The sequence below is a fragment of the Rhinolophus sinicus genome, linkage group LG12 (assembly GCF_036562045.2).
Source record: "Rhinolophus sinicus isolate RSC01 linkage group LG12, ASM3656204v1, whole genome shotgun sequence".
In the NCBI taxonomy this organism is placed as follows: Eukaryota; Metazoa; Chordata; class Mammalia; order Chiroptera; family Rhinolophidae; genus Rhinolophus; species Rhinolophus sinicus.
The window spans coordinates 41741870-41768492 of record NC_133761.1 but is presented as its reverse complement, the minus strand read 5'-3'; the positions used below and the strand labels follow the sequence as shown (position 1 = coordinate 41768492).

The following is a 26623-nucleotide window of genomic DNA, read 5'->3' as shown; positions in this document are numbered from 1 at the left end:
TCATGCTCTCGATATAGGGCGCTGCTGGCACCGCCTGGCAGAGACCTCTGGCTCTCAGGCCGCACACCCTGCTGCTTTAGGGCAAGGCCAGCAGGGACAGGCTAGGCCAGGTGTCAGCTTTCCTCCTCTCCTTGAATGGCCAGGGCCTGCAGCTTGTGTTCTGATTTGTGTGTATTATTAGGTCCCAGGGACTTCTGCAGCCATGGGTGAGCCTCCGAGGGTGGGGCCCTGTCCAGTCTGTGGTGTGGCTTTGTCTCTGAAGCTGAACTGTGTGGCATCAGGGCGCAGGCTCACTGCCTCATCCTAGCGCCATGAAAGAAGGTGCCTTTGGTGCTTAGCGCCTTTTCTTGCTGTCCCCCAACTGTCCACATGTAGGCCTGCCTTGCCCAGCTGTCCCCTCCTGCACACGGTAGCTCGTTTCTATTCTGTAAATTGGCCTAGTTCATGGCCGACAGAGACTTAATGGCTTTCTCTCCCTAGCAACATAGGGATGTGTTTACTAGGGTGGTTAATGCCACCACTCCCCAAGAAGAGTTAATTCTGGAAACTGGGACCACACTGCCCTGCCGACCAGGAGGAGTCCCACCAGGGCGCAGAGCCCCTCCTCCTGTCATGAGCCCCAGTGGGAAGGAATGCACCGTGCTCTCCTTTGACCTCAACATCATTTGACAGTGAAGGGAGGAAAGAGAATGTCCTGGCTGCTCGCGCACGGGCCATGAAAGTATTCAGAAGTCAGATAGAAATACAGAAGGAAGATTTATTAAAGTACGAGGAGGGTCGGCTGGGCAGAGTCTGCTGGAAACTACTGCAAACTACTGCATCGAGTCTTTGTTTGGTCTCAAGTTTTATATTTTCCCGTAGTTGGGGGTGGGGGAAGGTGCGGTGAAGCTGGTTATTGCAACCTTCGCGTATGTTATGTAGATTTAAGTTGGATCCAGGAGAGTGGATCCCATATAGATGCAAAACCTCTCCCAAGTCACAGGGCCAGCACTGGGCTGAAGTAAACAGAACCATAGAAACTGCACAGTAAATGCACAGGAAGCAGAATCATTAGGAAGCAAAGAAAAGAAAGCTTTCAAAAAGTCCCAAGCTGAATTACACTTTTTCAGTCAAATTATGCCAGAGATCCAAATCTCAAAATAGAAGATTTAGTGCCACTATTATAATCGCCTGTCTTAGCAGAGATGTTGCGTGGCTTTGCCACCAAGGCGATGGGAAGCGCCAGGCACCTTCAGGCAACTGGAGAACAGGAGGCAAGTGCCTTTGCTCTGCCTTCAGCCAGAGCGCAAGCCTCCCCTGCCTCCCCAGGGGCTCAGAGTCAAGGCCAGGTCTGGTGGGATTTTATTCTTACCATTTATTTTAATTATTATTATTACTTTACTGGGCAAAAATCTTTATTAACCTTTGTCTCCAACAGTCCCAGGCTTTTTCAGCTTATGGCCTGCAAAGAACTGTCGAAAAATCATCCAGCCTAAAAAAAGGTTATAGGAGTTTATTTCAACCAAACTGATGACAATTGCTGGGAAGCAAAGTCTCAACAGATTGAGAAAATGCTCCGCAAAATGGCAGTTTCCAGCTTATTTTATACATAGAATCAAAGGAGGAGGGTTAATGAAATCCATTGGTGGTAGATTAAGGTGGTGGGAGAAAGCAAAGGGGGAGGAGAGAATCTCTGGGATTGCATAAAAGTAAATTGAAAACACAGGTACTTATTTTACGTAGGTGAGTGAAGGACAGTTAATAGTTCACATAGAGATGGTCTTCAAGAGACAAGAATAATAATGAGGGATTCTGTACTTTCCTGCTCCGGTCCAGAAAAGGGATTACTGACATTCCAAGGATGGCATCTTAGGTGCAAAAAGACAATAGACAGGCTCACTTAAGGTGAAGACTGACTTTATGAAGAAAGCTTCAGGCTAACGATGTGACTTCCTGCCATGGCCCACTTTAGTTATGAATTTGTTTTATGCTCACGCCATCTTATGTGGTTATTTTCGGTCTCCTGAGCTTGTCAGGTTTAACCTGTGTCCCCTTTTTTGTCCTCAGAACGAACTGTGTCTGTGCAAAAATTGAAAAGAGCTGCAGTGTCCAAGGGGTTTGGTCAGCTATCTAGGTTTAATCAGATCCATGAACAAAGTTTGGAAAGGCAGCCATCACACAGGGTGGCAGCTCCCAGGGACTCCAAGCATTGTCTCCTTCAGAAGCTGACTCAGTTCACTTTGCCCTATTCTTGGAAGCCGCCTCATCAGAATTCTCCATGAATCTTCCCAACCTCAGTGTGAACTCCTGTGTGGAGAGCTGGTCACCCAGGCTGATTCCCGAAGAAGCTGGAGAGAACTGTCTGCCATGTGGAAGGAGACATCTTAGTGTGAGCCCTGGATAAGAACCCCTTTCCTACCTGAGCTACGTGCCTGTGGGCTGCAGCCTTGGGTGCCCCACCTCCCCTGGCGCCCTAGTCCCAACTTGCTCACAGACAATTCCCCCATGACTTAGTGCTGTCCCCTCCCTGGCCTTCCCTTCTGCATCTGTAAAGTAAGGGGCACTAAAATGACCCAGGTGTCCCTCTTTGCCCTCGAGTCAGCATTCATAGCTCAGAGACGTGCTGGGCTCCAGAGTGCCATCGGCCTGGGACAGTCCTGGTAGACCCCCCCTGCCCCAGCCCCAGAAACTCTGTGTGCCCCTTGGCTTGCAGGGGCCCCACCTCTGGAGCTAGTGGGTCAGGGCCTCTCTTGTGTGCAGGGATGAGGGACTCAGCTCAGGCCAGTGGTATCCTGTGAAGAAAGAGGCAGTTCTGAAAAACTCCCTGTCACAGGGGCTGGGTAGCAGGCAGTAAATGAAAGGACAGGCCAAATTCCTCAGCAGGAGCTGTCCCCAGGACAGGTGGAAGGGACAGAGACAGGATCAGGGGTCCAGAGGCAAGGAGCTCTGTGTGGGGAGAACCCAACACTGCTTTTAAAGATGAGATATCTGACACTCAACTTAGAAAAACTCTCCATTTCTCTACATTTTCAGTCAAGTCTACCAGACACAAAGGTTTTACACGAGTGGGTTTATTTTTGTTTTGGGAGGTTTTTGGTGACAGTCAAGGAGGGCTGACTCTGGCCTTGGTGATGTGGTCAGAGCAGGGCAGCAAACCTGAGCCAAAAGGTGGCAGGTGTTCGAGAAGCCAACCCCACACAGAACACACTTGGGGACAGAGCTGTAAGAAGCACACGTGGGGACAGAGTCAGGGGTTAATGCTCGTGTTGCACTTAGGACAGCCCCTTGAACAGGGCACGCGCTATGTTTGTTGAAAGCTTTAAGGTGTACTATTTAAAAACTCAATGAGAGCTCTTTAAAAAACGTACATTTATTTTGGAAAAATTTCATATTTGCAGAAAAGTTGAAGTGGTGGTATGTAGAGCTCCCTACATTCTGTGCCCAGTTCCCTGTGGTTGCATCCCACTGTAACCCTGGTCCAGTTGTCACACTCAGGAGCCAGTCTTGGTGCGTGACTAATAAGGAAATTCCAGGCTTCACTGGGGGTCCCCTGTTTTCCCTTGGATGACCTGCTGTCCCAGGGTCCCACCCAGGACACCACATCACATTTACTTAACTTAGTCTCCTCTGGACCATGACAGTTTTTTAGTCATTTCTTGTTTTTCGTGACCTTGGCAGCTTTGAGGACTGCTCAGGTATTTTGTAGAAGGTCACTCAATTTGGGTTTCTTCAATGTTGTTCTCATGATCAGAATGAGATTATGGGCTTTTAGAAAGATACTAAAGAGGCAAAGCTGCAACCTCATCATGTCACATAGAGACAGATGAGATCCGCAGCACAGGTCTGGTGACGTGACCCTCATCATGTGGCTAAGGGAGGATCTGCCAGGCCTGTCCCCTCTGAGTTAGTATTTTTCACTTTCATATTCTTTGGAGCCCCAGCTTGAGCTTGGCGAAGGGGGTTAAACCACGCCCCGAGTGGGGAGAGCCTCTGTGCCTTGTTTGGAGCTTTGTCAGGAGGAGTTCCCCTTCTCACCCACTGATTCACTTATTTACAAGTAAGGAATTCAGAATCCACACCTGTATGGATTTACATATATTTGTTTTACACTTTGGGTTCTTTATTTTGTTGCTCACATGGGCCATTAGAAGCTCCTTCTGCTCGGCTCCCGTGGTGCTTTGATGTGGCCGACACGTCTGTAGACTGAGCACATCCCTGCTCTCTCCTGCAGCAGCGTGTTCCAGGCAGTATGTTCCCTGCTCCAAAATCAACCATTTGTCCCAGGGGCTCTGGGCCCTCTTCTTGGGAAACAATATTTAGAATCCAAGATGTGGGCAGTGGCAGTGCTTGTGGTCACTGGATGCCATTGCTTCTGGCCGTCGGGGCCGGCAGAGCTAGGAGGTAATGGTGTGGAGATGGGCCAGGGCACACACACACGTCATTGTTTCTGTGTGCACTCCTCTGTGCACACAGCAACTTGTACATGCGCCCACACTGTAGTCCATCTCGGGCTTGCTCCTAGCACAGCACCATGCTGAGTACACTTTTCAGTGATCCATCAGTTAAATGTGTCTAGTCGGTGCACCAGCTCAGAGCCCAGTGTGAACATGGAAGCTAAGGAATCTCCATTCCTGAGGGGTGAGGCTTCCGACAGGTGGGGTGAGGACTCAAGCCCATCTCGTTTCCTCTTTGGAGACCACACGACCCCAGCCGACCTCTCCATCAGCAGCCTTGGGGCGACTGCGGTTTCACTTTTCACTGAGTCGTCTGCCATCACAGAGGTACAGATGGAGACAGTCAAATGACACAACCTCAGTAAAGAAAATAAAACCTCCCTCATTCCACAGCCAGTCGGTAAAGGGTAGGCAGGCAGCGCTGTTCAAGCGGTTGGGCCCTTATCCTCGGGGGCACCTCTCACTCCCGTCTCTGAGCACCACCCTTGCCCCTCACTACGCCTGCAGGGCCTGCAGCTTCAGATGCTGCCCCCCAGCCCTTCAGAGGGTGGTGCCCTTGCTCTGGGACCTCGGGGCCCTGTCTCCTGTGTGGGGAGGTGCCCATAAGCCGCTGTCTTGGACACAAGGACCAGTCTTCACTCCTGCAGGAAAAGGTCAGTCTCCCCTAGCACAAAGGCTTCCTGGCCCCTGGGTCCCAAGGTGGCCCAAGCTCTACCATCATGGCAGAGCTCTGCCTTCACCTTCAGGAAAGAGGGTGGTGACTGACCACCAGCCGTCACGATCTGCTTGAGAGGACTCCGTGGCAGGAGCACCCCTGACGGCAGGAGCCCAGCTCTCCTCGCCAGCCCCCTTCCTCTGCACAGGCACAAAGGGGCTGCACCACCTGACCTTCAGGCCCCCGGCTCAAGTCAGCACAGAGGACGTGCCTAAGGGACACGTGGGGATCGTAGAGGCTGGAAGCTCCTAGATTAAAGTGAAAGGAGTTGTGGCTTGAAGCACCAGGAGTCTTAAGAGATGTGACTTATAAAACAGAAACGTATCATACGGTGCCTTCTGCTTTGGGCCTCTGACAGGTAAGGCCCTGAGGAGCGATGCCGGGTGTGGGGCCCAATATGTGCTGACCCCACAGGGAACTGTGGACTCTCCAGGGAGAGAAGCGGGATTTAAACCTGAGGCAGGTAAGGTGTGTAGAGAACCCCTGAAAAACGTGTTTTTATATGAGCACGAGTGACCCCATCTTGGACCCTGAGTTCTGTGGAAATTCCCCATGAAGACAGACAAGTGAACAACCACCAGACGGTGGGTGTAGCTCCTGCCTGGGCTGATAGGAAACAAGTCTGTGAGGACTGATAAGGTGACGTCATGCAGCTCTGATGAAATCCTTCGAGCTCAGGACTCTGACAGCTCAGAGAGCCGCTCCCGACTGAGAGGTGACCACGCTGCTCCTCAGCTCCGAGAACCTTCTACTCCACTTCGGACTCAGACCGAACCTCTGGGACCATCCTTCCGGACCAGCAACCCCATGCACCAGACCTGGGACTGGTTCGTAGTCAAAATACTTTACTAAATAGTTTGCTATGTTGATGGCCGTGTTGCTGTGCTTACACTGCGGTGTGACTGCGATGTGAAGGAGGCCGTTCCTCCCAGGGCATTTCTTTGTGAAGAAACGAGCACACGGGAGGGTATAGACCTGTGTGTTTGCCTTAGTTCTCGCATGAAGCCACAGCTACCGCAGGGGCCTCAGTCAGTTCCAGGTAGATGCTGGGGCCCTGAGAGTCTCTCGGGGGTTAGTCACTCTGGCTTGCAGGAAGAGACTGAAGCAAGGTCTGGGAGCCTAGCAGACACTTGTGATGTAAGGCAAGGTGACAGGCATTTATTGGGCACCCACTGTGTACCTAGCACTCTGCTGGCCACTGGGGGAGAGAGAAGGGGAGATGCTGCATCTCTTCCATCCCAAAGAACCCATGTCTCCTGGAGAAGGTAAGATGGTCAGGAAAGCACACAGGCCAGGGAGAAAGCACCCTGCCCATGACGCCTCTGTGGGCCAGCCAGTTGTGACTAGGGCCGTGAGTGGCATTTGGGAGCAGACTCTCAGGCTGCTGGTTGTGAATCCTGGAGGTCACTTCCCAGATGTGAGATCTTGGGGTTTTCAGTTCATGCCTCCAAGTCTCCACTTCCTCATCTGAGAAAAATATTTGCAAGAACATTGGGAGGACTGATGTGATGATGTCTGCATATCCCCAGCTGGGCAATGGTACACGGCAGCCATCCACTTCTTGCCAGTAGCTCCCACTGTCATTGAAAGGGGAAGGCTGACAACAAAGGTGCAATCGTGCATTTCTGCTGCCGCCTCAGGTTGGAGCAGGCCAGGCAGGCTGGGCCCCTAACCTGTTCCCTTGGAAGCACAATGAGCTGCAATGGAGTGACAGGCAGCATAACAGCCCCAAAGCTGTCCACATTCTAGACCCAGAATCTGGGTCCTGTCACTTTAGAGGGCGAGAGAGGCTCTGTGGATGTGACTTAGTTAGGTGGGACCTTGGGATGGGGTGGTGATCCTGGGTGGCCCAGGTGCATCCCATGTAATCACGAGTGTCCTTATGAGAGGGAAGCAGGGTCAGAGTCAGAGGACTGGCAATGACAGGCGCAGAGGCAGGAGCCCAGCAACTGCCTTAGGAGACTGTAGGCTGAGGAGCTGGGGCAGCGGTAAGGAGGTGGCTCCCTTCAGCCCCGAAGGAGCAGACCCCCTGCTGGCGGCTCGATTTCAAACCCATTTCAGACTTCTGACCACGAGTGCGACATGATGAACGCGTGTTATTCAAACCACCAAGTTTGTGGTCATTGCAGTGATAAGAAACCAGCACAAGCGTCTCATGAAAAATGGCCCTTTCTGGCTGACTGCCCTCTTCCTGGCAGGGACCGGGCATGGCACAGCCCAGGAGAGGCTGTGTGGTAGAGACCGCGTGCTTTCTCGGGGACCCCAAGTGCACACGTGGCCAGGGCAGGTAACTCTGACACTATGCTGGGCTCCTGCCATGTCCGTATCAGAAGCAGATTTATTCTGATCTGCATCCACCCTACTCGGAAGGAAGCAAACTCACTTTCCCTTCTCTCTGTAAGGCAGTGATCATCCATCTGCCTTTGCAATTCAGAACAGCTGAGTTTCTGAACAGAATAATGTGGCTGCAAGGACAACAGCCTGCAGATACAGCCTCTGCAGCCTGAAGGTTTACTCTCTCACATGGCTCCTCCTTTCTAATTAACAGAGCATCTCAAGGGAAAGGCAGCCACCCAGACCTTGGCATGCAGGACAGTGACATTCTTGTGTGTGCACATCTGTGAGGGGGTGGACTCTGTGTGTTCTCAACCACTCCAGAAACAGGCGGGCTACACCTCCCCGTGAGATCGAGGAAGCCTTAATAACAGCAAACCTACTCATTTCTTTGTGCATTGTAGCTGGTTTAAGACTGACCCAGAAATCTTCCTGTTCAGGAAAGGCTCCTCTGCGAGCAGAGCCCCCCCACCACAGAAGTCCTCAGCCGTGTCATAGTTATGGCCAGGGCACCCAACCCTACACCCTGGGGTCTTCTGCTGATATGGTGGAATGGCCCTGTGGAGTTTATAAAGCAGCATGTGTACATAAACCACCTCAAATCTGAAACTCTTTTACAACAATAGCTACTTTTTTGAGAGCTCAAGACACGGCAGTGTAGAGTGAGGGGGTTCAAATTTGGGAGCCAACTGCCTTGCTTTGGTTCTTGGCTGGGCCTCTTACCAGCTGAGTGGCTGTGTCCTTGTGCCTCAATTTCCTCCTCTGCAGGAGGGAACCCTCAGGGGATTGTTCTGAGGGTGACACGAGGTGATGTTTGTCAGGGTCTTCGAAGGCGCCCAGCACGTTTGAGACCCTCAGGCCGCCCCCATCAGGCACATGTTTGTCACATGTGTCACCTGCCTCACCCCAGACTTACAACTGTAATTGGGTTAGCTTGTGTCATATGAAGTCCTTGACTAACGGTCAGTTGGTTTTCAACAAAAGTGCCAAGAAAATTCAATGGAGGGAGGAATACTCTTTTCAACCAGTGGTGCTGGGAAAACTGGATATCTACATGTAAAAGAATGAAGTGGGACCCTCACCTCAAACCATACACAAAAATTTACTCAAAGTGGATGGTAAATCTAAATGTAAGAGCTAAAATTATAGAATTCTTAGGAGAAGCATAACATTAAATCTTTGTGACCTTGGATTAAGCAAGATTTTTAGATATGATACCAAAAGCACAAGTGACAAAAGAAATAGGTAAATTAGACTTCATCAAAATTAAAACCTTTTTATTCCAGGTTCTGTATTATCTTCTTTTTTTTGTAATTGAGATACAATGGACACATAACACTATATTATTTCAGTCTATAAGTCTATGTAAGTCTAGTTACCATCCATCACCACACACAGTTACAATTTTTTTCTTGTGATAAAAACTTTTAAGATCGATTCTCTTAGCAACTTTTAAATATGCAATGCAGTATTACTAACTATCAATGATAACTATTATTATTTGCTAAGTCACCATGCTGTACATTACTTCTCCAGGACTTAAAGTATTTTATAACTGTAAGTTTGTACACTTTCACCTATTTTGCCCACCTCCCATCTCTAGCAACAACCAATATGTTCTCTGTCTTTATGGTTTGCTTTTTTTCAGATTTCATATATAAGTGAGATCATACGGCATTTGACTTTCTCTGTCTGACTTTTTCACTAGCATACTGCCCTCAAGGTCCATGCATGTTGTCACAAATGGCAATATTCTTTCTTTTTTAAGGCTGAATAATAGTCCATTGTATAATATACTACGTGTTCTTTACCCACTCATCCATTGATGGACACTTAGGTTGTTTCCATGTCTTGGCTATTGTAAATAATGCTGCAATGAACACAGGGGTGCAGGTATCTTTTCAAGTTAGTATATCCATTTTCTTTGGATAAATACCCAGAAGAGGAATTGCTGGATCAAATGATAGTTTTATTTTTAATTTTTGGGGGCACCTCCATGCTGTTTTCCACAGTGGCTGCACCAGTTTATAATCCCTCCAACCGTGCACGAGGGCTCCTTTTTCTCTGCATCCTCGCCCACACTCGTTGTTTGTTGATTTATTGATGACAGCCATTCTGCCAGGTGTGTGAGGTGGCACCTCAGTGTGGTTTGGATTTGCGTTTCCCTGATGATGAGCGATGCTGATGTACCTGTTGGCCATGTACATGTCTTCTCTGTAAATAAAATGTTTATTCAGATCCTCCGCCCATTTTTTAGTAGGATTTTATTGTTGTTGTTGTTGTTGTTATTGAATTGTATGTGTTCTTTATATATTTTGGATATTAACCCCTTATCAGATATATGATTTGCAAATATTTTTCTCCCATTTGTTAGGTTACCATTTCATTTTCTTGGTGGTTTCCTTTGTTGTGCAGAAGCTTTTTCGTTTGATGTAGTTCCACTTGCTAATTTTCATTTTTGTTGACCTATACTGTTGGTGTCAAATCCAAAAAATCATTGCCAAGATCAACATCAAGGAGCTTACTGCCTATGTTTTCTTCTAGGAGGTTTATGGTTTCAGGTCTTACTTTCAAGTTATAATCCAATTTGAGGTAATTTTTGTGTATGGTATGAGATAGGGTCCAGTTTAATTCTTCTGCATGTGGCTGTTCAGTTTTCCCAACACCATTTATTGAAGAGACTGCCCTTTTCCCATTGTATATACTTGACTCTTTTGTCATAAATTAATTGACCATATAGGCATGGGTTTATTTCTGGGCTCTCTATTCTGTTCCATTGATCTATGTGTCTGTTTATATACCAACACCATGCTGTTTTCATTATTGTAGCTTTGTAAAATAGTTTGAAATCAGAGAGCGTGATGCCTCCTGCTTTGTTTTTCTTTCTCAAGATTGCTTTGGCTGTTCATTGTTTTTTTGCGGTTCCATAGAAATTTTAGGATTATTTGGACTATTTCTGTGAAAAATGCCATTGGTATTTTGACAAGGATTGCATTGAACCTGTAGATCGCTTTGGGTAGTATGGGCATTTTAACAATATTAATTCTTCCAATCCATGAGCACAAAACATCTTTTCATTTATTTGTGTCTTCTTCAATTTCTTTCATCAATGAAAAATTTTCAGTTCCTTGGTTAAAGTTATTTCTAGGTCTTTTTGATGCAATTGTATATGGGATTGTGTTCTTAATTTCTCTTTCTGATAGTTTATTAATAGTGTATAGAAGTGCAACATATTTTTGTATATTTATTTTGTACCTCACAACTTTACTGAATTTGTTGGTTAGTTTTAATAGTTTTTGGTTAAGTCCTTAGGGTTTTCTATATATATTATAATCATGTCATCTAAAAATAATAACAGTTTTATGTCTTTCTTTTCAATTTGGATGCCTTTTATGTCTGTTTCTTGTTTAGTTGCTGTGGCTCGGCCTTCCAATACTACGGCAAATAAAAGTGGCAACATCCTTGTTGTTCCTGATCTTAGAGGAAAAGCTTTCAGCTTTTCACTGTTGAGTATAATGTTACCTTTGTTACTTCCTTTATACTGAGGTACATTCCCTCTATACCTACTTTGTTGAGAGTTTTGAACATAAATGAATGTTCATTTTTTTCAGATGTTTTTTCTGCGACTCTTGAGAAGATCATGTGATTTTAATCTTTCGTTTTGTTGAAGTGGTGTGTCACACAGCGTGGTGTGTAGATGCCGATCATCCTTGATCCCTAGATGAAGTCCACTTGATCATGGTTCATGACCCTTCTCATGTATTGCAGAATTCAGTTTGCTAATATTTTGTTGAAGATTTTTGCATTTATTTTCAGCAGGGATATTGGCCTATAATTTTCTTTTCTTGTGGTGTTCTTGTCTGGTTTTGGTATCAGGGTAATGCTGGCCTCATAAAATAAGTTACAAAGTTTCCTCCTCTTCTATTTTCTGGAAGAGTTTGAGACAGTATTGGTATTAATTCCTCAAATGTTTGGTAGAATTCACCAGTGAAAACATCTGATCCTGGACTTTAGTTTGTTGGAAAGTTTCTGATTACTGATTTAATTTTCTTACTAGTTATTGGTCTGCTTAGATTTACTGTTTCTTTGTAATTCAGTCTTGGTAGGTTGTATGTTTCTAGGAATTTATCCATTCCTTCAATGTAGTACAATTTGTTGGTGTGTAATTGCTCATATGATCTCCTATGATCCTTTGTATTTCTGTGGCATCAATTGTAACATCTCTTTCCTTTCTGGTTTTTTAAATGTAGTCTTCTCTTCTTTTTTTCTTGGTGAGTCTAGCTAAAAGTTTATCAATTTTGTTTATCTTTTCTAAGAACCAGCTATTCATTTCATTGATCATTTCTACTGTCTTTTTAGCCTCTATTTCATTTATTTTCACTCTGATCTTTGTTACTTCCTTTTTTCTACTAACTTTGGGCTTCATTTCTTCTCATTTTTCTAGTTCCCTGAGGTGCAAAGTTAGGTTGTCTGTTTGAGATCTTCCTTTTTTTTTTGCTTTCTCCCCTTCTTCCACCTTCCCCCCAGCCCCACTCTGGTTCAAGATGTTGTTTCTCAGTCTAGTTGTGTAGGACACAGCTCCCTGGCCCATGCTGGTATTATGAGCCTTGTGCTCCTCCCCGCAGCCGGTCAGCAGTTGTCGGTCAGCCACTCACGGCAGCTCTCACTGGCTGCCGGCCGCTCACGATGGCTGCTGACCACTCACACTGGCCACTGGCCACTCACGGCAGCACACAGTAGCCTGTTGCAGCTCACGGCAGCCCAGCTTCAGGGAGAGCTGTTGTTCACAACCTTAGCTGTAGAGGGCGCAGATCACTGGCCCATGTGGGAATCGAACCCACGACCTCAGTGTCAAGAGCACGGTGCTCCAACCACCTGAGCCACCGGGCCAGCACTCTTCCTTGTTTTTTCATGTAGGCATTTATCTCTATGAACTCTCTTTTTAGAACTGCTTTTTTTTTTGCATCCCTTACATTTTTGTTTGTTGTATGTCCATTTTCATTTGTGTCAAGGTATTTTTTTTTTTATTTCTCTTTGATTTCTTCTTTGACACACTGGTTGTTCAATACCATACTGTTTAATCTCCATACATTTGTAAATATTCCAGTTTTCTTGTGATTGGTCTCTAGTTTCATAGCATTGTGGTTGGAAAAGTTGCTTGCTATTGTTTCAGTCTTCTTAAATTTATTGTGACTTGTTTTGTGGCCTAACTTGTGGTCTATCCTGGAGAATGTTCCATATGCATTTGAGAAGAATATATATTCTGTTGTTTTGGGATGAAATGTTTTGTAAATATCTGTTAAGTCCATTTGGTTTAAGGCCAATATTTCTTTATTGACTTTCTGTCTGGATGATCTATCTATTGATGAAAGTGAGGTATTAAAGTCTCCTACTATTATTGTATTGTTGTCTATTTAGCGCTTTAGGTCTGTTAATATTTGTTTCATATATTTAGGTGCTCCTATGTTGGATGCATAAATCTTTACAAATATTATAAACTCTTGTTGGATTGATCCCTTTATCATTATATAATTATCTTCTTTGTCTCTCATTATATACAGTCTTTGTCTTAAAGTCTATTTTTATATAAGTATAGCTATCCCAGCTTTCTTTTGGTTTCTATTTTGATGGAATATCTTTTTCCTGCTTTTCACTTTCAATCTCTGTGTGCCTTATATCTGAAGTAAGTCTCTGTAAGCAGCATAATGATGGGTCTTGTTTTTTAACCAATTCAGCCATTTTATGTTTTTGATTGAAGAATTTAGTCCATTTATATTTAAAGCAATTATTTAAAGTTTTGGACTTATTGCCATTTTGTTAATTGTTTTCTGACTGTGTTGTTTGTTTCTTTGTTTCTTTCCTCTTCTCTTGTTCTCTTCTTTTGTGATTTGATGATTTTCTGTAGTGGTGTGCTTGTATTCCTTTCTCTTTCTCTTTTGTGTACCTACAATGGAATTTTACTTTGTGGTTACCATGATACTTACATAAAACAGCTTATATTTATAGCAGTCTATTTTAAGTTGATAACAACCTAAGTTTGAATGCATTCTAAACCTCTACGTTTTTATTCCTACACACACACTTTATGTTTTGATGTCACGATTTATATCTTTTTATCTTGTGTATCAATTAACAAACTATTATATAGTTATTTTTACTACTTTTGTCTTTTAACATCCATACTAGCTTTTTAAATGATTAACCCGCTACCTTTACAACATTAGATTATTCTGAATTTTATTACATATTTACTTTTACCAGTGAAATTTATGCATTCAGATGTTTTCTTATTAATAATTAGTGCCCTTTTGTTTCAGCTTAAAGAAGCCCCTTTAATATTTCTTGTATGGCCAGTCTAGTGGCCAATGACTCCTACAGCTTTTGCTTGTCCGGAAAAATCTTTATCTTTTTTTCAGTTCTGAAGGACTTTGACAGGTAGAGTATTCTTGATTGGCAGTTCTTCAGCATTTGACTGTATTATCTCACTCCCTTCTGGCTTGCAGAGATTTTGCTGACAAATTTGCTGATCATCTTATGGGGGTTCCCTTGTATGTAACAAGTTGCTTTTCTCTTGCTGCTTTTAAGAGTCTCTCCTTGTCTTTAACTTTTGACACTTTAATTATAATGTGTCTTGATGTGGGTCTCTTTTGGTTCATCATATTTGGGACTTTCTGGGTTTCCTGGATCTGGATGTCTGCTTCCTTCCCCAAGTTAGAGAAGTTTTTAGCCATTATTTCTTCAAATAAAGCTTTTGCTCCTTTCTTTCTCTTTTCTCCTTCTGGGGATCCTAGAGTACTAATGTTGGTCTAGTTGATCTTGTCTCATAAGTCCCTCAAGCGATCTTACTCTTTTTTAATTCTTTTTGCTGCTCTGATTGGGTAAGTTCTAGTGCCCTGTCTTTGAGTTCACTGATCCTTTTTTCTGCCTCATTTAGTCTGCTGAACATCTCTATTGTATTTTTCAGTGCAATTATTTTATTCTTCAGCTCTGTTGTTTCTAATTGGTGCTTTCTTTTATTTTCTATCTCCTTTCAAATTCTAACTTTTTTCATCCAGTCTTCTCCTGAGTATCTTTGTAATCCTTATTTTGAACTCATTATCAGGTAAATCACTTATCTCCATCTCAGTCAGTTCTTTTTCTGACATTTTATCTTGTTCTTTTATTTGGAATATATTCCTCTTTTTCTTCATTTTTCTCAACTCTTTGTGTTGATTCCTATGCATTAGATAAAACAGTCATCTTTCCCAGTCTTGAGACAGTGGCCTCATGTAAGAGATGGACCTCATGGTTGAACCCTGTTCTAGCTCTTAGTTGTCCCTAAAACCTTTGTGATTGTCCAAGCAGCTTGCTTTAATCTTAGTGGCTCGCTCAACTTAGTAGTTGAGGGTGTGCCAGGACTTGTCAATGGGCCAAAGGAGAAGACCGCAGTCAGCAACTAGGTTCAAGTGGATTGTAGTCCAGATCCTCAGGCAGCAGCTTTTAAATACACAAATATACCTATTTCAGGGGAAGACTAGGAGATGGTGTTTCTGTGCACCCTCTATGCTGAGCCCTGCGGTGATAACCAGTTAAGACCTGTTTCTTTGTTTGCTACCATCCTTTTGAACCTGTAGATACAAACCCAGCTGGCCACCAGAGCCATGCTATCAATGATTGTGTCCTCTGATTTATTGCGGCAGACACAAAAGCCAGGGTGCCAGGCATGTACAGAAGCTCCTTTCTCTGAGATACCCAATGACCTGGGGTGGGGCAGACGAAAAACAGGAAGATGACACCCACTGGCCACCCAATTCTCTGGAGAGGATTGTAGATGGTCCCTAGATGTGTGTTTAACTAAAAGCCTCTGCTCAGACCACAGATATGAATATGAGCTAATAGGCCTCTCACAGAAAGATTGGGAGTGCGTTTCAGTCTGCTGTCTCTGCTCTGTGCATAGGGATGGTGGGGTAGCCATGTGCGCACATTTGCGCATGTTGTGTGTATGTTTGTGTGTGATTTTTTTTTTTAAGTTGGACATACTGGTCTCAGGTGCTAACATTTCCAGAACAAAGTGTGTTTTTCCTCTGTTGTCCTGCCTGCTGTCAGATTTCACAAATTTTTTTTTTTAAGAGGGCGCAGCTCACAATGGCCCATGAGGGGATTGAACTGGCAGCCTTGGTGTTATTAGCACCATGCTCTAACCAACTGAGCTAACTGGCTACGCATGTTTCCCAAATGTTTTGACAAGTGTTCCCACCTGTGACTTCAGCAATAAAGTGCTGCCTGGAAGGGAAAATATGGAGTAAAGTTGGCCTGCGCACCTGTATCCCACATCTTGTTCTCTTACCAACTCCTTTTGTTTAAATTGGCATTGTTTGCTTTGAAAGTGGCAAGATAGTAGGAAAGTTGCCCTTTTCCTAAAAGGATGCATCATCTCCAGCTGAATTTTTTTCTGGACCAGGTCTCTACTGGGAAATAATGCTTATGCTAATTTCTGTGGAATTAACTCCCTGATCACATAATTCTCCAAATTGGCCTAATGTGTACCTGGTATTTCCCCAAACATGGGTAAGTTCCCTTTGGCTGTAGAGCCAAATAAGTGACTTCTGGGACTGAAAGAAAACTAAGACTCAAGATACATAGCCTGCCAACCCTTAGCTGCAGAAGAAAAGAGTGAAAAAGTGAAGAAAAGGGGTGGGTGGAGCTGTACAGGGACAGAAGGGGCTGAATGGGCCTCCTCCCAACACTGGGTATTAATCACCCTTTTCTTTAGAAATTATATGGGTGAAAAAGTATTGATTGTTGACTTCATTTGTTTTTCTTTCTTTACTTGAGAAGTTCAACTTTATTTTTGGTGGAATGTGTGTGGAATATGCTTACTGGCTATTTTTTTCCTCTGTGACTGGCATGTTTGTAGCCTTTTGCCCATTTGCAGACAGCACACCCAGTTTTCTTATTAGCTTGGAAGGACTCTACACTCCAGATTCCGGGCTGGTTAGTGTGTTGGAATCATTTTTATGGCTCCTCATTGCAAGGCAGTGTCTTTCTGAAGGGCAAAGTTGAGGTGGATTTGCAGTTATTTACATGTTATCAGCTGGTGTAGGTGCACATACTGGAGTCTAGTTTTGAATTTCACTCTGGCAAGAAAAAACTCTTGTCACTGGGGATGATAAATTTGATTCCTTCAAGTGTCTTTCATTGAAGCAAGTTGAAAGTACTTTATGAGCTTCAATAACTCTAATGGCACCCTTGCTGGTTGGGTGAGGAGAGAGACATAGAGGGCAGTGAAAGCTCTGGGAGATACAGAGAATAATGACAGGGACTTACACGGAGGGACAGAAGCCTTTTAACCTGCAGGGAAGTGTTGGCAAGACCTGGAATTGCTCTGGGCCATGGTGACCTCATCTAAAAAGTGAGCAGACGACATCTAAGGGCTTACAGTAGAATGTATAGAACTTACTTGTGGGGAGAGGAGTGGGGTGGGGGTGAACTGTGAAGGGGAGCTTTTCCTTTTTCCTCTACTTCTGCACGACTGGAACTGGTAGAACCTCCATGTATTCATGAATTTCCCCAACATTTTATTATGAAAAATATCAAGCATAGAGAATGTGGCAAGAATTGTACACGAACACCGGAGTACCTGCACCTACAGCCTCCCACTGATGCCTGACTACATTTGCTCTATCGCCTCGCCATCCATCCCTCCACCCACCCTTCAAGCCATCTGAATTTTTGATACATTTCAAAGTAACTTGTAGATATATATTCATTAAACATTCTTGTGTTTAGTTTTTCATCAGTTCATAAAGAGAAATGTCCGAATTAAGGTTCTTAAGGTTATATCTTACTTCAAAGATTACAGTATGATCCTCTTTCCAAAATGTCTCTGACAAAAAGACTTCTGGCCCCTGACTTAGGAATGTATTTTCCCTTAATGTATTTGATAGAAGTAATATGTGCTTTTTGTTGGACAATGAAAAAATAGAGACAAAAAAAAAAGTTAAATCACCCAGAGATCCAATTTTGCTGTGTTTAGATCTAGATTTTTTCCAGTGCAAATATATATAAGTAATTAAACAAATGACATCATTCTTTTGGAATCTTAGCAAATATAAGTGATAAGTTTGTGAACAGATACACACCTGCCATACTGTGTGTGGAACTGGTTTCTCACAGCAACCTCCTGAGGTAGGTGCGTTATGACCTCCATTCTCCAGGTGAGGAGACCAAGACTAAGAGAGATTAAGAAACTTGTCTAATATTACACGGCAAGTGACTGGCAGAGCTGGGACTTGAGTTCAAGTTTGCCTTAATACATACACTTAACTATTGTATTTATTTCCAGCCAAAAGGTAATTAGCATTTGTGTACCTGTACTGAAAACTGGATACATGATTTCAGATTATGGAAGATGTCTACAATTACACATTTAGAGGTACTAGGCTACATGAAGAGAAGGAGATATGTTACAGATTTGGTAGCAAGCACAAAGAAAGTGCCTAGGTACCGTGTTTCCCTGAAAATAAGACGTAGCCAGACAATCAGCTCTAATGAGTCTTTTGGAGCAAAAATTAATATAAGACCCGGTCTTGTTTTACTAAAATATAAGACTGGGTCTTTAATATAATATAATACTAATATAATATAATGTAATATTATATTATAATATAATAATATAATATAATGTAATACCAGGTCTTATATTAATTTTTGCTCCAAAAGACACATTAGAGCTGATTATCTGGCTAGGTCTTATTTTCAGGGAAACAGGGTAGCTAAAGCAAAGGTGGGAGGGGAGTTTATTGGGAGGGTGTGTGAGAGGCAGCCATTGGAGGGACTGGACAGAGAGTCAGAGGCCTCCGCACGGCTCCCTGCTGCTTGCCTCCCTCCCCTTTGAATGTTCCCTTTGTTCTTTCCTTCCTGCAGTCAGAGCTTGCACCTCCTCCGGCCTACCTTAGAGAATGGACAGCCTCAGCTCCAGATTTACACTTCCAGGTTCAGCCAAAATCTCCAAATCTTTATCGTGCTAAGCAACAATTACGGAAACATGAAAATCCAATCAGCCTAGCTTGAATCAGGGTTGCACCCCTGGTTCAGTAAGCAATGGCTAGAGAAGGGGCTCCCCAATGTGACCGATAGGTGTCCTCTGTCACTGGGACAGGGAGAAGGAACTTCCCAAAGAAAAGGACCACTGGCATATGGGTGGGCAGGTACCTCTCAAAAGATTTGGGGGAACAGAAAGAGCAGCAATCCCAAAGTCACCCACTTTGATATCCCACTGGCTCCACCCACTGCTGGGAAGGACAAGCAGGGCCCATGAAGTCTTTAGGGGACGCAGACACACTTCCGTGTGCTCCAGGGACCTCTGTACGTCGCAGGAGATAAAGGTTTTGAAGGGCTTGGGTTAGATCCTGTATTCATTCGTTTGGGCGGCTGTAACTCAGACTGTACCACAGATTGAGTGGTTTGTCTCACTGTCCTGAAGGCCAGAAGTCCAAGGTGTCAGAGGCTTGGTTCCTCTGAGGAATCCAGGCCTCTTTCCTTAGCCCAAAGATGGCCATTTTCATCTTCACACGGTGTTCTTCCTGTGTGAATGTCTGTCTCCAAATGTCCTTTTTAGACGGATGCTGGGTATGCTGGAGTAGGGCCACCCTAATGACCTCCTTTTAACTTGTTTACCTCTGGAAAGACCTTGTCTCCAAAAAAGGTCATATTCTGAGGTCCTAGAAGTTAGCATTTGAACATATGAATTTTGGGGGTCACAGTTCAACCCCTGCACTTCCTTTCTGAGTCTCCCCCCAGGTGAGTGGAAGCATGTGGGCTCGTTGGCATGGTGCGTGGGGGATCCTCATGAGAATCACCCTCAGAGTGAGCTCAGAATCGGGTCTTCAGTGTGCCATGGTGTGACCCAAACCCAACACAGTCTCTATTTGGGAGGGACAAAATAGAGGTTCAGTAACTATTTGTTCAGTGAGTGAACGAAAAAAGCAATGAACTTCTCAGAGGCTGCAGTGTGAGAAGGGCAGGAGTTAGAATCAGAGTTGGGCCTTCTCGGCAAAACAGACCCAAAGTCCCCAACCCAGGAGGTGTTCCTCGCCTCTGGGAGTGGTGGGGAAGCACAAGCTCATCCAAGTGTGTGTGTGTGTGTGTGTCTCTGTGTGTATCTCTGTGTGTGTATGTGTGTGTGTGTATGTATGTGTATGTTTGTGTATGGCTGTGTGTATGTGTGTATGTATGTGTGTATGTGTTTGTGTGTATGTGCATGTGTGCATGTGTGTGCATGTGTGTGCATATGTGTGTGTGTGTTCCTTCTGCTCTTATGAGACTCTAACACCCTTATTACTCTAACTCAGAAAGTCAGGTGCTTGCAAATAAAAGCTTTGATTTCAACACTCTGTCTCTGGTAGGTTCAAGACCTTGTTTTAGAAGTCAAAGCCAAAGATCCTCTGACCTCTAAGCTCAGCCTTCTCCCAAAGCAACAAACCTCAGCCTCTTCAACGATAAAAGACTCCCAGGGTGAAAAGGAAGCACCAAGAATAACGATCTTTCTTCATTAAGATAACTGATGTAATGGCTCATGTGTCTGAGAGGGTGTTCAGGGAATACGAAAAAAGCTGAAAGAAACAGAATCAAGCAACTTGGGCATGACTTTGTCTCTTATCTTCTTTTTTTTAATTTTTTTATTTTTATTTTTTTTATTGGGGAAGGGGAACAGGACTATATTGGGGAACAGTGTGCACTTTCAGGACTTTTTCTCCAAGTCAAGTTGTTGTCCTTTCAATCTTAGTTGTGGAGGGTGCCGTACAGCTTCAAGTTGTTGTCCTTTCAGTCTTAGTTGTGGAGGGCGCAGCTCAGCTCCAGGTCCAGTTGCCGTTGCTAGTTGCAGGGGGCACAGTCCACCATCCCTTGCGGGAGTCGAACCGGCAACCTTGTGGTTGAGAGGACGACCTCCTGAGCCATCCGGGAGCTCAGCGGCAGCTCAGCTCAAGGTGCCATGTTCAATCTTAGTTGCAGGGGGCGCTGCCCACCATCCCTTGCGGGACTCGAGGAATTGAACTGGCAACCTTGTGGTTAAGAGCCCACTGGCCCATGTGGGAATCGAACCAGCAGCTTTACGGAGTTAGGAGCACGGAGCTCTAACCAACCGCCTGAGCCACCGGGTCAGCCCCTCTTATCTTCTTTAATGAGAAGGGACATATGTCATTTTTGTTTAAGCCACTTTTCCTTATAGCCCTATGAACTTCCTGATCTGAGTAGAAGAAAAAAGTGTCCTCTTGGGGGTGATACTGATTTGGATTATGTCTTTGAAGGGCCTGGATTGATACTGCAATAAGGAGAGGAATGGATCAAAACGGAAACAAATGACTCATCGTGTGATGTGAGTACTGAACATGTCCACAGTCAGGGAGGAAAACACTTTGTGCCTTCACAGAAAAGAAAAATCACACACTCATTCGGTCTAGTGCTGGTCTTCAAAGAACAGAAGCTGGAGCACTTCCTGTGAGCATGGTCTCTCTGCCTAACATTCAGGGTTGGCATCTGAGGATGTAACACACTTGTGGGTGAGCACTACGTGAGGGGCTGATGTCTCTCCATCTGAATACAGATGGAAACTGGGGAGCTGGGAGGGCTTTCTGACATTAGACACTTGCTGGATTTTTTATTGAATGAGCTGGTCTCACTGAAGCTGGATCGTTTGCCCCTTTTTTGCAAATGAACTTTAAAAAATTTTTTTTTCTTTTGAAATACTTTTTGCCTCCAACCTTCTCTTGAGAGAGAGAGGTAATACATGAATTTGATTTCACAGTTTTGAAAAGCCATATATGAGGTCTGACACTTAAGTTCATAAACTCATCCTAGAAAAAGTGCTGCATACCTCACTGCTGAATATCACTTCAGTCACCTTCGAAGTACTCCCCTTGGGAAGCTATGCACCCATGCCAGTGCCTAGTCCACCCTTCAAAGCAATTTTGGAACTCTTTTTCTGGAATGGCCATCAGAGCTGTCATCATAATACCCTTGATGGCCTGAATGTCATCAAAATGTCTTCCTTTCAATATTTCCTTTATTTTTGGGTAAAGAAAGAAGTCATTGGGGGCCAGATCAGGTGAGTAGGGAGGGTGTTTGAATAGAGTTATTTGTTTACTGGCTAAAAACTCCCTCACAGACAGTGCGGTGTGAGCTGGTACATTGTCGTGATGTAAGAGCTCCTTCGGGACCATATTTACACACACCTTTCTCATGCCAAGATTTTCAGTTAAGATTTTCCTAACTGTCTCTCTATTGGTATTTACTTGGTCTGCTATGCTTCTCACAGTTAGCCAACCATTTTGATGCACAATTTGATGAATTTTTGCAATGCTTTAATCAGTTCTGCCTGCCCTGACCTCTCTTCATCAGTGACGTGTTCTCTCCCTTCAGAAAAACATTTAATCCAATTATACACTGCCATTTTCTTCATGGCATTATCCCCATAAACTTGGACTAACATGTCCCTGATTTCACATCCACTCTTACCAAGTTTAACAAGAAATTTGATGTTTGTCCATTGCTCTAATTCAAGCTCAGACATTCTCACGACAAGACACAAAAACACACGACAACAATAATGAACGCCACTCAGCGAGACACCACCACCTGTCGACACGAACACAGCCACGAGACACTGATGTACCAAGGTTATGAAACCTTCCCGAGCTGCTGGTGCAGTGCTGCCAATGTAGGCGCACGGGGGCAAGTTTGCGAACTTAGTTGTCAGACTCGCACACATGCTGCTCTTTGTAGAGCCTTGCAGAATTTCTAAGGGGCTCCATCCCAGGGCTGCACCCTCCTTTCCCATGACACTGGCATCAGGGTTCTTGTCTGTCTGCCCAGGCCCAGGAGACAAATGGCCTCATTAGAAGCATGGAAGCACCATAGTTCCATGTCACCCGGTTCGTGTGTGCTCCATACAACCGACAGTGCTCAGCTCAGTCTCCTTAATGGGGTGTCTGACCCTGGGACTGCAGGTAGGCTGGGAGGTGTTGGTTGGGACTTTGGCGACTTTCAAACCAAGTCTCCATCACCTAGAGCCACTATAGGGCATCCATGGATTAGGAAGAAAATGTCGGGATGCATGGCCTGATGCCTGCACCAGCCATCAAATTTGAAACCAGCTCTGTGCTGAAAATCTGGGGCTGTGGTCACTACACCTGTGTGTCTGCTTTCCATCAGGTTCCTGAACCGAGGCTGCCGGGCCCGCAGGAAGCTGACGTATTAATGTGTATCCCGTTCTACGTCAAAGGCCTGGACCCTGAGGACCCTCCCTAGGTGCCCAAGGTCTCCTGGCTGTTGTCTTTCTCATGCCTGCGCGTTGCACCGAAATTGAAGAAGCCTTTAGCAGTGGCAGGTTTGCTGGCAGAGCGCCTGCACGGCCCTGCCGCTCAGCTTTAGTGGGAGCCTGAATGCTGAAATGGCCCATATAGCGGCCCCTTCATGGGGGAAGGAGGACAGCTGGCACCTGGAGAGTGGAGACAAAACGCCTCTCTGGTGAGGAGCATGCAGGCGCCGGCCGGCCGCTGCTCAGGACTGTGAGAGGATGCTTTTTTGTAGCCATCTGTGTTTTAGTCTGTGACACCCTGCTGTCCTCCTGGAGACTAGTCTCGATGCTGGCCTGCACTGTCAATCACATTGGCCCGCCCCCTGCAAAAACAAACAAATAAACAAAAAATAAGAAAGCAACTGGGACTGGGCGCATGATCCAGACTGAGCCCAGCTGGAAAGAGCAGTCGGTCCTGAATGAGCCCCTGACCCAAACTGTCCAGTGATAGCTAATCACACTGGTCAGAAGAGTTCAGAGAGGGGGACTGGCTTCTCTGGAGCCTGAGCAGACCACACAGGGAGGCGCCAGGAGGCCCAGAGTCCTGTGGGAGGACTCAGATTGGGCCTGAGGACCCAGCCAGGCCTGAATCCACTCCCATGACTTGAATCTGCAGATTCCTTCTCACCTGTGTTTGTTTGCTTAAGCTAGTTGGATGTGGGTTTCTGTCACTTGCTGAGAGTCTCCCATGCGAGGCAGTTGCCCTAGTGGTGAAAGGCACAGATTCGACTGTCCAGCTGCCTCTTCAGACCTTCTTCCACTTCTCCAAAAGTCTGACTCCAGCAAGCGTATTTCCTCAGCTGTGAGATGGGCCTGCCCTGCCCCCCGAAGTGTGCCGGTCATGCCCACGTGATAGTGAGTAAGAAAGTGTCCTACATCTGCCACCTACTATGACTGAGTCCCTTCAGGGCCTCCAAACTGTTGGGTGCTTCAGACAAAAGCTTTTGTTTGCAAAGAACATTCCCCTCTTTGAAGCAACTTTAAGTGAAATTAGATAAATCTGAAGGCTTCTACTTGCTTGTAGGGCAGTTTATCCACAGAAAAAGAGCACCTCCATTCCCGTTTCCCCAGGGAGCTCTCTAAGAAAAGAAATCCTCCCCACCCTAAACTTCCTGCCCAATTCCAAGGCAGTTGTTTCAAATTGTGCATGATAAATGCTCGTTACGGCTGGGACAGCAGGCGGTCACGTCACGATGTAGACACAGGACCTCTTTTGGGAGCTACAGGACACCTTCTCTAGAGCTCACAATCGCTTCTTATAAAATTACCATGTGCTTTCACTCTTAATGTGTTTTCCTTGTTTATTTATTCAGAACTCGGGCATGAGTCTCAAATTTTCTCTTTTATCCTTATAAGAAAGTTTTCTATATTTCCTCATTTTTAGTTATTGTTCAATAATGAGCATTACTACTGTGGCAATTATTCATTTCATAAACACTAGGACTTCTAGGTACAAAATGAATGGCGTGTCGATTTGGATTAATGTCAGTTAGTAGGAGACACAAATACCAGTGACTTACACAGGCTAGAAGCATGTTTCTCTTTTCTATGGAAGTCTGGGGATAGACAGTCCAGGGCTGGGATTGTGGCCCACAAAGTCCTCAAACATCCAGGAGTCTTCTGTCTTGCTGTGCGTGGTCTCTAGTCACATAATCACTTCCTGGTCCAATGTGGCTGCTCAGGACCAGCCATCACATACACATTCCAGCTAGCAGGAAGGAGAAAGGCAAAGGACATACGTAGTCATTTATGGAATGCTCCTGGAAGCTGTCATGTGGTATGGCTAGTTACATCTCACGGGTCAAAGCTCGGCCAACTACATCACACTGCTTCAAGGGTGACTCAGAAAAATCATTTTTATTCTGAGTAGCCATGTGCTCAAACAAAAAGTGGGTGTTCTATAAAGATGTAAGAAAGGGAGATGGTTTGGGGGAATAACTGGCAGTCTTTGACAAACACAGTACTTTAGGGATGTTTTAATTACATCAATTTAATTCGACAAGCATTCATTGAGCATCTACTGTGTGCCAGCACTGGCAGGACAGGTGCTGGACGTGCCCCCTTGGCAGGACTTCATTGTCCCACCGTTTCCTCATCTTCTGATCTGACTTGGCTTTGCAGAGACAGATTTCTTTAAAAAATATTTTCCATGAGCAAGCTGCCTATGCTGAACCCTGACAGTAAATAGTTCAGTTTACCGATCCAACACTGATTATGAGGTGACCCAGCCTACAGTCACCTCCAGGCCTTGGGGTGAATCATCTATCAGCACCCTCACCCCCTGGGGCCCACACCAGACCTCTGCCTCCCTCTGGCAGGAGCCTAACACAGCACAGTCCCTGGCCTCCGTCACATGTCACCAGGCAGTGCCCAGGGAGGTTGTAGCTGCAGTTTCATACTGTTCTTTAATCCCCAGATGATTTGTCCTGATTCTGCAGGTTTGGACTTGTGTCCCGTTGCTGCCTGTGCCACTCCCCCACCCGCCCCTCCAGCACTTGCCTGCCTGTCTTTCTACTCATCCCTGGGTGCAGGGGGAGGTGGAGGAGGCCTCACTGCTTCTCCGTCAAGCTAGCCATTTCCCTTGAATTTATTTGCAAAAAGTTGCTCCCCGAGTTCCCCAGCAGAGAAAGGACATATCATGTTATTTTATAGAGGGGCAAACAGGGACCAAGAATTCCTGGCCCCTAAGCCTTGTGCACCACATGCTTCTCCATCCTCTGCGTCAGGCCTGCCAGCCAGGGCACGGTGCTCCACAGTCACCACAGCAGGGGGCTGGGGAGGGAGAGGGGAGGTTTTCCCCCTTCCAGGCTCCACGCTTACTTACAGGTCTCTTTTATGGCACAGATGGGAGAGGGATGGAGTGTGTTCGTAGAGCCCCCCTCCCCGATGCAGGGCTCCTAAACTAGCGCATTTTGGGTGTGGTGAGAAGTGACATAACTGTGTCTAAAAACTGGTCCCAGGTTGCCACCAACAGACAGAAGCCAGGACGACCCTAGAGTGAGAAGTCCATCGGCCACCTTGAGGTCTGTCCTTAAGACACTGTTTCAGCCGGGTCCCCACTGCAGCCTGACCTCTCGCTTTTCTTCTCCTGGTCCCCATCAGAAACCTCTCTGTGCAGTGGGAGGACAGAGGAGCCACGGAGGAATCGGTCTTGGGTAATGAAGCTTCATTTTGATCTGAGAACTAAGTGTGGGATGCACGTTCGTTCACCCTACCCCACCTTCCGAGACGGGCCATGCCATTGCCCCCGGTGGGGGATGTGTTATTTACCAAAAGTTCTCTTAGGGGAAGCACACGTGCTTATTTGGAGCCACGCGTCCGTAAGCTTCTTGTCCCAGAGAGTGAATTCAGAAGGCGATTTCAAAACTGACATAAGACAGAGGCACTTGTTTGGTTTGGTGAGAGAGTGGGGATGGCTAGGGAGAAATAGAGGGAAAGGACCAGTGACAGGATGAGCCCCTTTCTGATCCCCAAATCTCCAGTCAAGTGCACTGTACTTACCAAATGCTCAGGGTAGTGGCTTTCTGGTGGGAACAGCTGATGAGGCCGGGGACAGGCACTGGTGGGGGGGCTGGTACTCTAACACCCGGGAGTGGGGGGACAGGGGTTGGGGCTGGGTCTCAGCCAAACAGACAGACCTTATGCTGGAAGGGGGCTCGGCGGATGTCTGTTTTCTATCACAGGTGGACAAGTGGGTTTACAATGAATAGCAGTCAGCCTGCCTTCTCCTTTGTATGCGACTGGGGAATATCACCCACGTCACAGCCACAGGCTGCGCTCACACTTGAGGATACGTGACCAGTG

At 45.6% G+C, this 26623-nt stretch overlaps 1 long non-coding RNA gene and 1 other non-coding gene across 2 annotated transcripts; one reads left to right on the top strand and one right to left on the bottom strand.

Moving 5' to 3' along the window:
• Nucleotides 1–5533: 5533 nt before the first annotated feature.
• Nucleotides 5534–24106, top strand: LOC141567850 (uncharacterized). Its single transcript, XR_012490746.1, has 3 exons — nucleotides 5534–5975; nucleotides 20772–20839; nucleotides 22675–24106. It is a non-coding gene; the product is annotated as an uncharacterized LOC141567850 (long non-coding RNA).
• On the bottom strand, nucleotides 12299–12372 carry TRNAK-CUU (transfer RNA lysine (anticodon CUU)). The gene has a single exon. It is a non-coding gene; the product is annotated as a tRNA-Lys (tRNA).
• Nucleotides 24107–26623: the final 2517 nt, after the last annotated feature.